General features: G+C 39.3%; 1 protein-coding gene across 1 annotated transcript in view; it reads right to left on the bottom strand.

The window, feature by feature from the left end:
• The window catches only part of LOC306980641 (uncharacterized protein), a 47,455-nt gene extending 38,267 nt beyond the window's left edge, over positions 1-9,188 (bottom strand). Inside the window, exon 1 of the mRNA XM_079580069.1 lies at positions 9,130-9,188. The gene's annotated coding sequence lies outside the window, so the exon portion shown is untranslated. The remainder of the gene's footprint in view (positions 1-9,129) is intronic.
• Between the last annotated feature and the right edge of the window lie 5,796 nt (positions 9,189-14,984).

Here is a 14,984-nt window from a genome sequence, read left to right as displayed (position 1 = left end):
AAAATGTGACAAAAATGTGACAAAAATAACAAAAAAGTGGAAAAAAATGAAAAAAAAATTGATTAAAAAAATGCCGGAAAAAATGACAAAAATGTGATTAAAAAAAGGACAAAAATGTGAAAGAAAAATGACAAAAACGTGACAAAAAATGTGATAAAAATGTGATAAAAATTTTACGAAAAAAATGACAAAAAAGTTACAAAAATGAGTTGAATAACCAACAAAAAAATGACAAAAAAAAAAGATCCTCTCGGTTCAGGCGGGAGTTAAGAGGTTAATTAGACTGCAGTTCCCAACACCAACATTCTGCTGTCATGACCTTTTTATTTCCCTCTTGTAACTTTCTGTTTTCACAACACAAAGAGTCTAAATCAATCAAGCTTTAAAAACAAATCCACGAATCGAACGAGGAAATTAGGGCCGATGAAATCCCTGGTAACAGAAAGCAAAGGCAGACGCTTATATTTAGCTCAGAGCGCGGCCAATTAAAAACCCTCTGCCTGTTGTCAGAGCTGTGAAGCCTGATTCTCCGGGTGTCATTAAACGCCTCACGGTGTTATTTCCAGCTGCGGCGGTTTTGGCGGTGACTCACTCCGAGGCGATACATTCAGGGGCCGCTGTGCGTGTGGGATTAGACACAGCCCCGGTTCTCAATGGGATTTACAGTTCGGCTCGGACTCGAATATAAAAAAAATATAATCAACAAGAAAACTCCTCAGACCGAATGACCTGGAAATGCAACAATCCGCAAACTATTCAGAGATTTAACTCGGAATTCAGACTGACCTCATTTCAAGTGATTAACGACTTTCATTTATGCGAATTACAGATTGTTTCAGCGATAACTCTTATGGCGTTTAAAAGAGACAAGAACAAATCCACTTCAATACTTTTCATGACACTTAAAGGAATAGGCCACCGTTTTTACATACTAAGATATGTTCTTAGCTCACTTTAATCGAGTTAATATATCCCCGTCTGGTCTTTGTCCGTGCGCTCTGTCACGCAAACGGAGCACATACGCAGCCTCTCCCACATGTCATATAGCTCCAAAAAAGCTCACGATAGAAGCTACCAAGCTCTTCCACGTGTTCCCTATTTAAATAAAGTTACGTGAAGTGTTTTCATGCGAAGTATATTTACCCAGAAATGTAGCATGTCGATTTTATAAGCAAATAAAAAGGGGGACTATATTGTGAGGCGTAATGATACGAGGAGTAAAACGTCCGCGCAGTAACTCCTAAAGACTTCCCCGCTCACTTCCGTCAATAACCTTTAGGAGTTACTGCGCGGACGTTTTACTCCTCGTATCATTATGCCTCACAATATAGTCCCCCTTTTTATTTGCTTATAAAATCGACATGCTACATTTCTGGGTAAATATACTTCGCATGAAAACACTTCACGTAACTTTATTTAAATAGGGAACACGTGGAAGAGCTTGGTAGCTTCTATCGTGAGCTTTTTCGGAGCTATGTGACATGTGGGAGAGGCTGCGTATGTGCTCCGTTTGCCTGGCAGAGCGCGCGGACAAAGACCAGACGGGGATATATTAACACGTCTAAAGTGAGGTAAGAACATATCTTAGTATGTAAAAACGGTGGCCTATTCCTTTAAAGGGATATTTCAGGATATTTGACATAGGGCCTCATTTCCTAGTTATCCAGAGGGTTGTTGATTTCTGGAGATATTTCTATTTTTTAATCCATGCAGTTCTTATATTTGAAGAGTTTGAAGATGCTAGGCTAGTGCATGTCAATGGTAACTAGTAGCCTGCATTAAAAACAGTCTGACCACAGAGCACCTGAGGCAAATCACCTACAACACCAGACTAACCATACAAATGTCTGTGTTGACTAGGGCTGCACGATATTGAAGTGACTTGCGATATGCGATACGGCTGTGCAATATCGCGATAACGATATTATTGCGATGTTTCACCAAACACGATATGTTCCATTTTTTCAGCCAATTGTGTCAAAAGAAGACTTAAAAAAACACCCAATCAGGACCAAAACAAGGGTAGAATTAAACAAAGCTAGTAAATGTTAAACTAAAACTGAACTTTTACACATGACTTCAATGCATTGCAAAAAAAAATGGGTCGATCTCAGTCAGATGAAGGCTATGGTGACGTTGCGATATATTGTGGCTTCTCGCGATGGATATTGCATCAACTAATATCGCGATACGATATTTTTCGCGATATATTGTGCAGCCCTGGTGTAATTTTTTGTAATACAATTGACCTTGCGTCACATGAATCACTGCATTTTGATTCATGCTGCGTAGCTTACAACCAGGAAGCTGACGCTGCTTAAATATAATATATAAAATATTTATGTGGTTAGTCTGGTGTTATAGGTGATTTGCCTCAGGTGCACAGTGGTCAGACTATTTTTACTAGTTACCATAGACATGCACTAGCCTAGCACTAGCCTAGCACCACTAAACTCTTCAAATATAAGGACTGCATCAACAACACTCTATATAATTAGGAAATGAGGCCCTATGTCAATAATCCTGAAATAACCCTTTAAGCTCTTTGCACAATTCATTCATTGGCTTTGAAGATATAGATGTATAAAAACATAATATTCCAACTGTTTTCTATCTTAGTAATGAGTTTTTCTCCCTGCGCAATGTGTGAATTTGGCTCCAGTTAGGGCTGCAAAATTCCGGATAAATTTCCGGAAACGTTCAATGGAAACTTTAGTTCAGAAATTTAAAAACAAAATTGAAAACTAAAACACTTCAACTTCTTACCCCCGCCTGGACAAAGCTCCAGCTCGGCTTTACCCAAATCTAAAAGCTTCTCGACTGGAGCTTACAGCCTGTAGGCCAAAGTAAGGCCTCATTTGAAAGCTAAGTTCAGCAAAACTGATCTTAGCGCATCGTCGTAGCTTTTTTGTCATTGTGTCATGTGTTTTTGTCACTTTTCGGTTGCGTTTGCGTTACTATTTTGCCGCTTTTTCCAAGAAGCTTTTAGATTTGGGAAAGACAAACTGGAGAAAATGTGCTCGGCTCAGGTGGTGATTAAGAGGTTAATAAACATGATATTTTTGCGGGGTTTTTTGTTTGTTAAACAATTGGTGAAGTATAAAGCTAACCATTAATTATGTTTTTGAACCATAAAACCCATAAAAGTGTGAGGACCAGCTATAGGTCAAAACATAAACACAACTAAACCTACATTCTGTTTGATTGTGATTGGTTAAATTCACCCGCCTCTAACTCAGATCATGACAAACAGTGATCATTACTGTATGAGGAGTGGGCGGAGCCTTTAAAGGGGGGGGGTGTAAAGCTTTTTCAAGCTTTACATCATGTTATGATGTCATTCCCTCATTAAAAACATGCCTGAAGTGTTAGGGATAGGTTTGCCTGAGTCCTCCTAGGAACGCCCCCACCTCCTGGAGACGCCTCCGAGCTTTCGTCACCAGCCGAGTAACCAACCACTGCTCCTCAGCAGAACCCCCTCCCCACTGATGCCACAGACAGCGTGTGGAGGGGGCATGTCGGAAAGAGTCAGAGGTTCTTAAAGAGACAGAGGCCTATTTCAAGACATTCACTACAGCCATTTTGAGAGAGCAATTTTATACAAGGCAGTTATTCTAATTTACTGCATTTACAGACCAACAGAAGGTTTGGTCATCATTGTAGTGTGATATAGACTGGTGCTATGTGATTGAAAAAAGCATAATGCCCCCTCTTTAAAACAATATCATATTACAACACTGCACACACTTGGAAGACGGATACAAACAGAATGAGACTAAAGCTCTTCTTTGTTTTGGCCACAACCTAAAACACTGTTCTCTTCAAACCCTAGTGTCAGACTGATTTCTTTGACACTTCATCTCTGCTGTGACACATATTTCAGCGTAGAACTGTCAAATTAAATGGTTATGCTTCATTTTATACCTGTCTGTAAAGAAGCACCCTTGATTCCCATTAAATCCCATATATTCCTGTCCTCCTGTTACGTCACTTGGCGTTTTCATTAATGACATCATTCGAACCTACAGAAGCCATGAGGATAAATTTCCCTCGTGCTGATCGCATGTGTGGGGTCCGCATTGTCGTCCCGTCAAAGCCGTAATTCAGGGCGACTGGTGTTTACCGCCGGTTGTCGTAAATAAAGGCAGATGCTTTACCGGTCGTCGCTATGGTGATGGGGAGTATGCGTGTTGCAGTGTAATGTATGGGACGAGAGGAAAAGGGTTCTTTATAAGTTGGAAAAGAGGTTTTAGTCCAGAAAAACACATGTATTTTAGTTTCTATGATCTTGAATATGATGTAGAGAAGTTTCACGAGGAGGTCAGGGGTTTTGCAAGTCAACTTTTTATCGTTTATTGCAGCAAAAGGCCATCTGAAGTCTGAACAGGATCAGGAATATACCCCTTAACTCCCACCTGAACCGAGCACATTTTCTCCAGTTTGGCTTTACCCCAGTCCAAAAGCCTCTGGAAAAAAGCTGTGAAAATAGCAACAAAACTAAGACGAAAACAATGATGGAAATGTGACAAAAAAATGAGAAAACATTGACAAAAAAGTGACGGGAAATGGATGAAAAAGTGGCAAAAATGTCACAAAAATGTCACAAGAAATTGACAAAAAATGGACGAAATAATGACAAAAATGTGACAAAATATGACAAAAAATACAAAAATGTGATAAAAATTAGACCAAAAAAAATGACAAAAAACTGATAAAAAATGGACAAAAAAATGACAAAAAATTGATACAAAATTTACGAAAAAATGACAAATTTTTGACAAAAAATTATAAAAAATTGGCAAAAAAATGACAGAAATGTGACCAAAAAATGACAAAAATGTGCTAAAAATGTGACAAAAAATTGATAAAAATGGACGAAAAAATGACAAAAATGTGACAAAAATTATAAAAATGTGATTAAAATTTGACAAAATAAATTACAAAATTTTGACGAAAAAAAAGAAGAAAAAAAAAGACAAAAGTGTGAGGAAAAAATGACCAAAAAATGAAAAAATGAGTTGAATACCCAACAAGAAAATGATGGAAAAAAAATCTGATAACGTGAGGAAAAAGATCCTCTCGGTTCAGGCGGGAGTTAAGAGTTTAATGTTCTGTAGACTCACTTCTGGACTGGATTAGCCGCTTTATATCAGCCAGAGAAGTTGTCCCAGTACATCGAGAGCAGATTAAACTTTACTGCTGACTTTTACAGGCAGGAAACGCAAACGGACGCCTTTCTGGCATTGTTTTCTTTTACTCGGATGTTGCCATGACAGCGAAGGGACAGGAAAAAAAAAGAAGAAGAAACATGGCGGGTGTGATCCCAAACAGCGGTGTCCTTTTGCTAAATGTCAGAGTGTTTGTGGGAGATGATCGCAGGAGAGGGGCAGGGGGGTCAGTGAGAGAGGGAGGCCTGCCCAGGGAGGGAGCGCCGAGGCCTGGGGGAGGTTAGAGGAAAAGCTGGGTGGGTGTACAGTCATGGTGGAGGTGGTGGGGTCAAGGGTTAGGGGAAGATTTTCGCCCAGATATGGAGCATTAAGGGCTGGGTGAGGATGGAGCGGGGGCTGGGTGGATGTACAGTCATGGTGGAGTTCCAGAAGGAGTTTATTTATGTATTTCAGTCACTGATTGGGCCTTTCTGCACAAAACCTGGAAGCACCACTGCACACATCTCTTAGTTTCTCATAGAAAAGAGCAATGTTCTGCGTTTGAACTTTGTTTTGCATAATGTTACATATATTACAGAACAGGATTGTATGTTGTCAGCTACTTTGAATAACATTCTTCGCTACTGCTTCACAATCAATCCCAAAACTCCTACTATTCAAGCCTATTCTCCAAAGACAGGTTTAGGCCAGACTTGAGAAAGAGCACTGAGGAGCAGGGTAAAGATGATGAATGTAAGGTCAATGTGAAGCTCAACAAAGTTAGGTCGATTTCAACTTCTTTTAAACCCAATTTAGTCCTTTTTTTCTTATCCCCCTCCTGGAACCTCCACCTTAACATGGTGGAGGGGTTTGAGTACCCGAATGATCCTGGAGCTCTGTTGTTGGGGGCTTTGTGCCCATGGTAGGGTCTCCCATGGCAAACAGGTCCTCAGTGATTGATTGATGGATGGATGGATGGATGGATGGATGGATGGATGGATGGATGGATGGATGGATGGATGGATGGATGGATGGATGGATGGATGGATGGATGGATGGATGGATGGATGGATGGATGGATGGATGGATGGATGGATGGATGGATGGATGGATGGATGGATGGATGGATGGATCTTCTTGGTGTGAACAATGATGGACTCTACTCTGGAAATGGGTGGCAAGGAGGCAGAAGCAAGACGTGGGTCGGTAGACTAGATGAAGCACTGGGTGAATGTCGAGGTCCAGTTGGAGAGAAGGGAGTCAAAGGTTTTAGGTAAATATCATGGCAAAGCCAAAACTAAAAGGTATAAAGTCTGAAATCCGCCTCAAACTGCTGAGTCATGGATGCCAAGCTGCTTCAAAATAACTTTATTCACCTCAAAACAAGCTGCCACTCGAGCAGAGAAAGAAGCAAGAGATTCTTACCTTGAAACATCCCAAAACATAATTGTAAAATGATGATGAGGTTAATTCCTCAGTTCTCGATGTTCTTGGTCAAATATCTAGTTACTTTCCATAACAGCTCACATGTCGGGACAAAACAAAGATCCCATTTCAACAAGTGCTTGGCAAATGTTCTCAAAAGCCATTAAAGGTAACACTTAAAAGCCAAGGGCAGACTCGGGACACACGCTGTACTTTACAAAGGCTCGAGAGCAGGTGCTCAGAGAGCGGCACAAAGGCGGAAAAATACCATCACCAAACCAGATCCAAGACGCAAAGAAATCTGGAACACAACAGGTGCATTTCAGACAATAGAAAAGATCTGTCGGCAATTTGAAGAATTAGGTTAGGTAATGTCTAAAAACGGGTTGATAAAGTACTTTGGACTGAGGATTTTATATAATAAGAAAGTTAGATATTGCTCAATGTTGAGACAGGCTGCACAATATATCACAAAAAATATTGAATCGCGATATTAGGTGATGCAATATCCGTATCGCAAGAAGCCACAATATATCACAACATCATCAAAGTCTTCATCTGCCTGAGATCGACTCCAAAAACAAACAAAGCTTTGAAACAGTTTTATTTAAATACGTCCTAATATAGTTCAGTTTGATCTTTGTTTTGGTCCTGATGTGGTCTTTCTGTCAACTTTTAACCTCTGCTACAGCTTTACCCTAGACTTAAAACTTTTGTTTGTGTGACGTCACAGCTTCCACTTCCGGGTCCCAGCAGACCGGCAAATATGCGAGAAAAAAACATAAATAACTTTTAAAAACAAGCATCAATATTTCTGAAACTCAACGGAGAGTTACTGAACCTACTTATTTCTCAGACTCAGCCAAAAATGCCGCACATACTGCTAAAACTGTAATATTTACTACTTTACTTACTTACTTTCCTGGGTTAGCGTAGCTGCTGTGCCGTTAGCCTTTATCTCCGCTAAGCCGGATGTACTGATTTTGGTAAATATTACTTTTATAGCAGTAGGAGCAGCATTTTTGGCTAATGGGCCTCATAAATAAGTCTGTTCAGTAACTCTCTGTTGAGTATTGAGTGTGGTATTAAAGAGTTTTTTGTAGTTTCTCGCACATCTGCGGACCCGGAAGTAGAGCTGTGACGTCACAACTTAACAAACGTATAGGCCAGGGTAACGCCTCATTTGAAAGCTAAGATCTACAAAACTGAACTTTCCTCATGTTGTCGCCACATTGTTGCTCTTCTGATGCTTCGTTTTGCTGCGTTTTATTCTCATTTATGTCTCGTTTTTGTCGCTATTCTGACATCATTTTCAAGAAGCTTTAAGATTTGGGTAAAGTCGAACTGGAGAAAACATGCTCGGTTGAAGACATGCATATGACACATTACACGCAATTTTTTCTAAAACATAGTGAACACAATTTAATTATATATATTTGATTGCACCCAGTTTTCTTTAGTTTCGCCATTTTTGCGATGATTATAGTTTCTCTTCCTTATTGGACGCCGACAGGAAGTGACATAGAAGAAGGTAAACAATTTCAAACTGTTGCCAGGCAACCATGTTAAATCAATAGGAAATGAGTCTTCTTCTATGTCACTTCTTGTCAGCAGGTGATGATAACTGATGTCATCCTTCTAAATATGTCATATTTTCAAAAGTATTAAAACCTGCCACATGCTCTTTAAGGCGGGATCAAGAGGTTAAGTCTTGTTTTGAAAAATGAGTTACTTACGTGTTGTGTTTGATTAGAACGGAACATATCGCGTTGAAATGGTTTTGCAAAATTTCAATATCATTGAGCCCTAATGTTTAGGCAGCTGGAATAAAATATAGTAATAAAAATGGCAAATGGTATGATGATTTGCAAAAGACTTGCAACAAGTAAATGAACTGCAAACTGGAAAAATTGGTGAAAAAAAGTTGTGATAGTCAGATCCATAGGTTCTCAAACTGTGCTTATCTGCAATTTTATACTTCAGGCATGATTTACATCCACTTTGGACATTATCCAGGTCTATTTTTTTACTTCTTTTAGACCCAGTTTGGTCCTTGTTTTGATCCGAGCCTAAATGATCTTGCAGAAAGTTTAGGAGATGTTATGGCTGCAGTGTTTATGATACAAACGTGGCTCAGGCTGAACAAGTTACTACAAAATAAACCCAAATGTGCTGGAAATAGGAAACATTTCAAGCCAAAAGCAGACATTATATAGTGCAAAGACAGTGCATGCTTGTATTGGTTTGATGAATTAACAATTGTAGCGCTGCAAAATGATGAAAATATTCATTAGAGGCGGAAATAGCGCTCATTTAATGGGATTTTACGCACAGTAATCAACAGGCGTAAGATTGAAACGTGAAATGCGAGGCTGTGCACATTTGACAGGATTAGGCCTAAATACCCACATTTTAATACGTAATTAATCAAAATGCATTAAAGCTCGGTGCAAACTAAGGCTCTCCGTTCTCATTTCACCAATTATGTAAAAAAAATTAGCCGCGAGATTAAATAAAAAGCGACACAAACACGTGGGGAAAATGCGACAGGTCTTACCGGGAGACGTGGGCGCGGCGTCGGGCGAAGCTAGTCCGAATATTGAGGGTAAAAAAATCCCCTGAATTGGGAGAAAAGCAGGTGGAATTTGCAGGAAAAGCCGCGAGCATCCGTTCACTGCGCGGACTGAAGCCGAACTGACGAGCGGTGTCATGACGAGAAGTGCCCGCCTGCCGAAAAACGACCGCGCATGCGCCGGAACAGGTGCAAAGAAGAGAGAGAGAAAGAGAAAACGACTTTAGGAAAAACTCTAGGGGAATTTAACATGGAAAATACTAGAATAGGCTATATGCACAGTTTCCCCACGTGACGTCTTCCTGGACAGTCAGCCAGACGCAGCACTTCCTGTCGCTGGTCGTTTACGTTCACAATTAGCAGGTTCCTACACAAACATAGAGATAGCTCAGGATCTGGTTAAGGACAACGAGTTACTGATGGACAGTCACAGCAACGTATTACAAACATCATGTTCGCTGTGAATCCAGCACCCAAAGGAAACGCCAGCTGTCGTAAGGAGGAGCTTTTATCTTAGAGCTAAAGGCTAGTGTTGAAAAATGATAATATAACATGTAAACAAGTAAATATTATTTAAACTACTAACAGGACGATTCTTTTTTGCGCAGGCTCGTTCTCAACTTTGCGCTAGTTTTATTTTTTATTTTGTTAGCCGCGTTAGCTTCAAGACAAAAACATCCACCGTTATGAACACGGAGGTTTCCTCCAGTCAAGTCGTTGCGTCTCACGTAATATTTTTTAACCTGCTCCAGCCACATCCAAACTTTTACTCGCTGTCCTTTACCAAATCTTAAGCTATTGCTTCATTTCTGTGGGACCTGCTAATTTTTAATGGGAAGAGATAACAGACAGGAAGGACAGCCTCTGGCTGACTGTCCAGGCGGAAATCACGTGGGGTCACTGTGCATATAGCCCATAGAGCAGCGAGAGGGGAGTTTCAGGCTGTCAACATGTAACTGGCTGATTTTAGGTCGATTTCTCTGCGATGAAGATGAAGAACAGTTAGACACAACGTCTTCTTAACCCCTTAACCCCCACCTGAACTGAGCACATTTTCTACTGTTTGGCTTTACCCAAATTTAATCTCTCCATAATTCATTCCAAGCTCCCACCACTAACCACTCACTCTCACTACATTCATACATAGAAGAAGAAGAAGAAGAAGAAGAAGAAGAAGAAGAAGAAGAAGAAGAAGAAGAAGAAGAAGAAGAGCATAAAATAACTAGAAATTAAAACTTTCTGGAAATAAGTAACTTTGTCTTTGATTTGAGTAAGTCATTTCAAGAAATCTGTCCAAAGAGCAAATATTTTAGACGTAAATCAACAAGACAACATCTGCAACTGTCTTAGAATAAATTCAGATGTGTTTTTAAAGGGATTATATGCAAGTTGGTCATTTTGTACTCACTGCTGCCACCTCAGGTCTTAGGCGTAACTGCGGTTTCTATTTAAGTTTGTGTTAAAATATATTAAGATATATGTTGTTTTTTTTTAAACTGGGCCCACTGATAGATTTCTTGACATTATTTACTCAAATCAAGGTCAAATTAACTTATTACAAGAAAATGTTACTTATTTCTTGATTACTTTTTGCAGGTCTACATCCTGGAAGTATGAGCTGCTCCTGAGCCACTGTCTTCAAACTGGAGAAATGAGTGTTTGAGCTTAAAAGTCTGATTTATGTTTGATGTTGATGTAATAGGAGAGAAAGACACAAAGTAAATCTTATATTTCCAAATAATGCATCATAAAAATTCAGATAATAAATATATTTTTGATATACCCAATATATGAGGATTATGAACCGGATAAAAAGCAATAAAAGAGTAACAAACATGGAGACATGCTGTATATCAGTGGAGGGTTTTCATCTTCTTCCTGTAATGGGCACAAATTCTTAACAGCTATGTAAAAGGATAGTTCATTAAATTGACTCAACTTACATTAGTAAAGCAAGTGGCTGTAACGCTTTTTTATTTTTTTAGTTCACTCAACGTAACCAAGAACGTAGCTGTGCCAACTTACGTGAGAAAGTTAACTGGGCTTTTCATTATTATTTTTTGTTTGTTGAGAAATTAACTAGTAATTAATAATTGACAAAACTTCCAGTCATCTGTTTGGTAAACTCATTCTTCTTAGTTGAACTTACTTAAAGTTTACATTTCTTTGATTCTTGATTATTGAATGAACTTGGCACAAAACACACCAGGTATATTTCCCAACTTCTGAGTAAGGTTTGTCTCAACAAAAACCTTAAAGTTGAATAAACTCCAAAATACTTGACATTTTTATTTAAGTTGACTCAACCTTTAATCTATTACAGTGCAGGAACCTCATGGGAACCTCTCCTTATCCTGATTTTAAATGCACAACATCACTAGTTTATATTCCAGAATCCTTGAAGCCGCCACCACACGATCCCCGTGCGGTTTTGTTATTTAGTCTTTGAAAGAACGACGTCTGCTCCAGCTGTAGTGGCCGTGTCTAAACCAGGGGTAGGAGAGTCAGGCCCGGGGGCCAAATCCGGCCCTCCAGCACAGCACCTCTGGCCCTCAAGATGATTTGGAGAAACATTATCACACAAATCAGAGAGTACTTTTAGCATTATTAGAGTTAGAAGGAAGAAATAAAGGTAGAAATACTGTCAATACACCCAATGAGGTCATATATTATGTACAACACCGGGATTTGAAAGAATTGCACTGGAAAAAGATCGTTTTAAGGAAGAAATGACATAATTCAAGCAATTTTCAGTCATTTATCTCATTTAAGATGGTCATTTTTCCAGTGTTGTGCTTTACTTTGGGCTAATAATCAGCCGCCCTGCCACCCCTGGTCTAAATAATCCCTCAGCCGCCTGAAAATACCCACACAGTCTGTATACCGTTATGCTAAAAAGGCGCTAAAGATGCCACTAGTCCGTGTGTGTGCGAAGCTGATAAGAGAATCGACTACTCCCTTTAGCAAAACATCACCGCTGCATGTGTTGGCTGCAAAAGAGTCTGGGAGGGCTTTCGGTATGTGGAAAAATCTGGAAAAACAAACAGGAAAACAGAGTTAGGGTTAGGGCTAATCAAATGTGGGTCATGAAGCTGAAGTGGAGGGAGCCTTAGTTCCTGACAAGCCCTAGTACAGGCAGACTTTAGCGGAACAATACACTTCACTCTCCAAACTGGTTGCTCTCGTCCGCATTTGTTTGTAAAATGAAACAGAAGAACAGAAGCCACGGCAGAACAATAGTCGGGCCCGGTTTGTCTTGAGGTGTTGCTTAGTGAGAAATGACATCCGATTTAACGATTGTCTGAGCAACACATGCACAGACAATGCTCAAACAAGTGGATGGAAGTCAAACAAGGTCACGCAGAGTCACATTATGGCGTGGAAAACACCTGTGTTCGAAAGTGTGAGAGTGGTTGTGAGATTTGCAGTCACTTTTATTCTCGGTCGGATCCAGGAGAGATGAAAAGTCAGGTATATTAAAGGATTAGTACTGAGGTGAGAAGAGCCTTTACTGAGTGCATGACAATAGGGCTGCAGCTAACGATTATTTTGATAATCGATTTATCTACCGATTATTTTCACGATTAATCGATTAATCGCTTGGCTGTGAAAGGTGCATGGAAATGGTATTTTTTCCATTTTTTGACCACATGAAGCTAAAGTGGCGCCGCTTGAGGACATGTTGATGGAGGAAACTTAAAGTAAACATTTGTAGGAGGCTCTTTGTGCTAATTCTGCTTTCTGATTGGACGAGGCAAAGACAGATATTTATGAAATTTAAAATGTACAAAACTCTGCAGACCCTCACTTTAAAAACAAAGTAGGTTTTCATCCAAAATACATAATTGTCATGTCATTTTTGCTCTATTTTAGTCTGTGTTCACTAGAAAACGATTAATCGATTACTGAAATAGTTGACAACTATTTTAGTAATCGATTAGTTGTCGATTAATCGATTAGTTGTTTCAGCCCTACATGACAAACTTGAAAGGCCGATTTGCATCATTGCCTAAACACCCAAGGGCTGAACCTCAACATTGTCGCCTAAAGTAAAGAACTATTTTCTGCAAATGCCAATGTTTTACATCAGTGGTTCCCAAGTGGCTTTGGGACCCACCATTACCCTCAGATGACGAGCCGAGGACCCAAATAAAACTGTAATCTGTCATATATCGTATAAAATATTGTGTTTTCTACACAAGTTTTTGTTGAATAAGCAGTAGATTTCCTTTTAAGACTGAAATTATGATCAAAACAATCCAATAACATTCATTCGAACAGACACAGTTAGTGTTTCTATGCAGCTTCAGATGGAAAATTTTGAATAAAAGTTCCCTATAAACTCGCGACCCACTTTAGTTGAGAATCACTGTTTAACATTATATGACCAAGTCGTGTTCTGACAGGACATTTTTAAAATACTGACACTATTTCTCACATTTTAAGACTAACAACAAGAAGGAGCTCTCGACTGCAATTAGTACAAAACTCTGCAGCGAGAAGTCTGACCCGCACAAACAGGAGGACCCACATATCTCCTATTTTAAAACGGCTTCATTGGCTGCCAGTGTCCTATAGGATTTTTTTTTTTTTTTGTAGTAGTAGTAGTTTATTCGGTCTGTTCATTCCTTTAAACGTAAATACATTTCCAATTCTTTGTGGACAACACGACCGAAAGGGTTTAGGCTGAAGTGAAAACTTATTACGCCTAACCCAGTTTACAGACTTCCACGAGAGAAAAACAAAAACAAAACACAAACATTAATAATGAACAATATCAAGTGTTAAACAGAAGAGAAAAAAGCGTGTATCTGAAGTTAGTAACATAAATTTCAATATTCCAACAAATATGTATACATATATTTGTTTTAAGTTAATTTAGTTGAAACTAAATCATGTCATCATTATTATCATTTATTTATTTTTCTTACTTTATTCATCCTAAGCTTACATATTCTTGAATTTTAGCAGCTTTAAACAACTTTTTGAAAGCTTTGACTGCTTGGGACAGTTTTAACTGATCTTCCAGGTCGTTCCACAGATTAACACCTCTTACAGAAATACATCCACTCTTTTTATTCTTTTTCGCTTTTGCTTTTTTGAAAATAGCAGTTCCTCGGAGGTTATACTGACTTTTCCTGTGTTCAAAAAGCTCCTGGATGGGAGGAGGGAGAAGATTATGATATGCTTTGTACACTGATCAAGTTTAAAATTCTGGTTCTAGCCTTCAGAGCCGTGCATGGTCAGGCTCCGTCTTATATCAGTGCTCAGATCCAGCCTTACACCCCTGTGAGGCTCTGAGGTCTGTGGATGAGAATCTGCTAAAGGTTCCACGTACGAGTTTTCGTACTCGAGGTGACCGATCCTTCCAGGCTGTTGCTCCCAGGCTCTGGAATGATCTTCCGCCCTCTTTGCGCTCTATTGACTCTGTACGCTATTTGAAAAGCGAACTTAAGACACATTTGTTTGTTCAAGCTTTTAATTAGCTACTTTTGGGCTGCTAGGATTTCTGTGTTGTTTTGACCCCTTTTTATATTGTATGTAATTTCTGCTTTTAACTGTGTTGTGAAGCACTTTGTGGAATCATCATGGGGGCCAGAGGTTCTGTGCTGGAGGGCCAGACGTTGCCTACCCCTGTTATGGTCAACCCTAGTACTGCATGTAACAAAAAGGGTTTACCTTTATTGTTCTAGTTTTATCACGGTTAAAAATGAGGTACAGTGTATTTAAAGCCACACTGTGTAACATTTCATCCAACAAAAACACTCAAATACAAGCAAGTACTTGATTACAGATACTTTCATTGTTGAAAAATGCTTAAAAAATGACCAAACTATCGT

Source organism: Gobius niger, assembly GCF_951799975.1.
Source record: "Gobius niger genome assembly, chromosome: 21".
NCBI classification, from domain to species: Eukaryota; Metazoa; Chordata; class Actinopteri; order Gobiiformes; family Gobiidae; genus Gobius; species Gobius niger.
The sequence above is the reverse complement of the archived record's forward strand: the minus strand, read 5'-3'. Positions and strand labels throughout refer to the sequence as shown.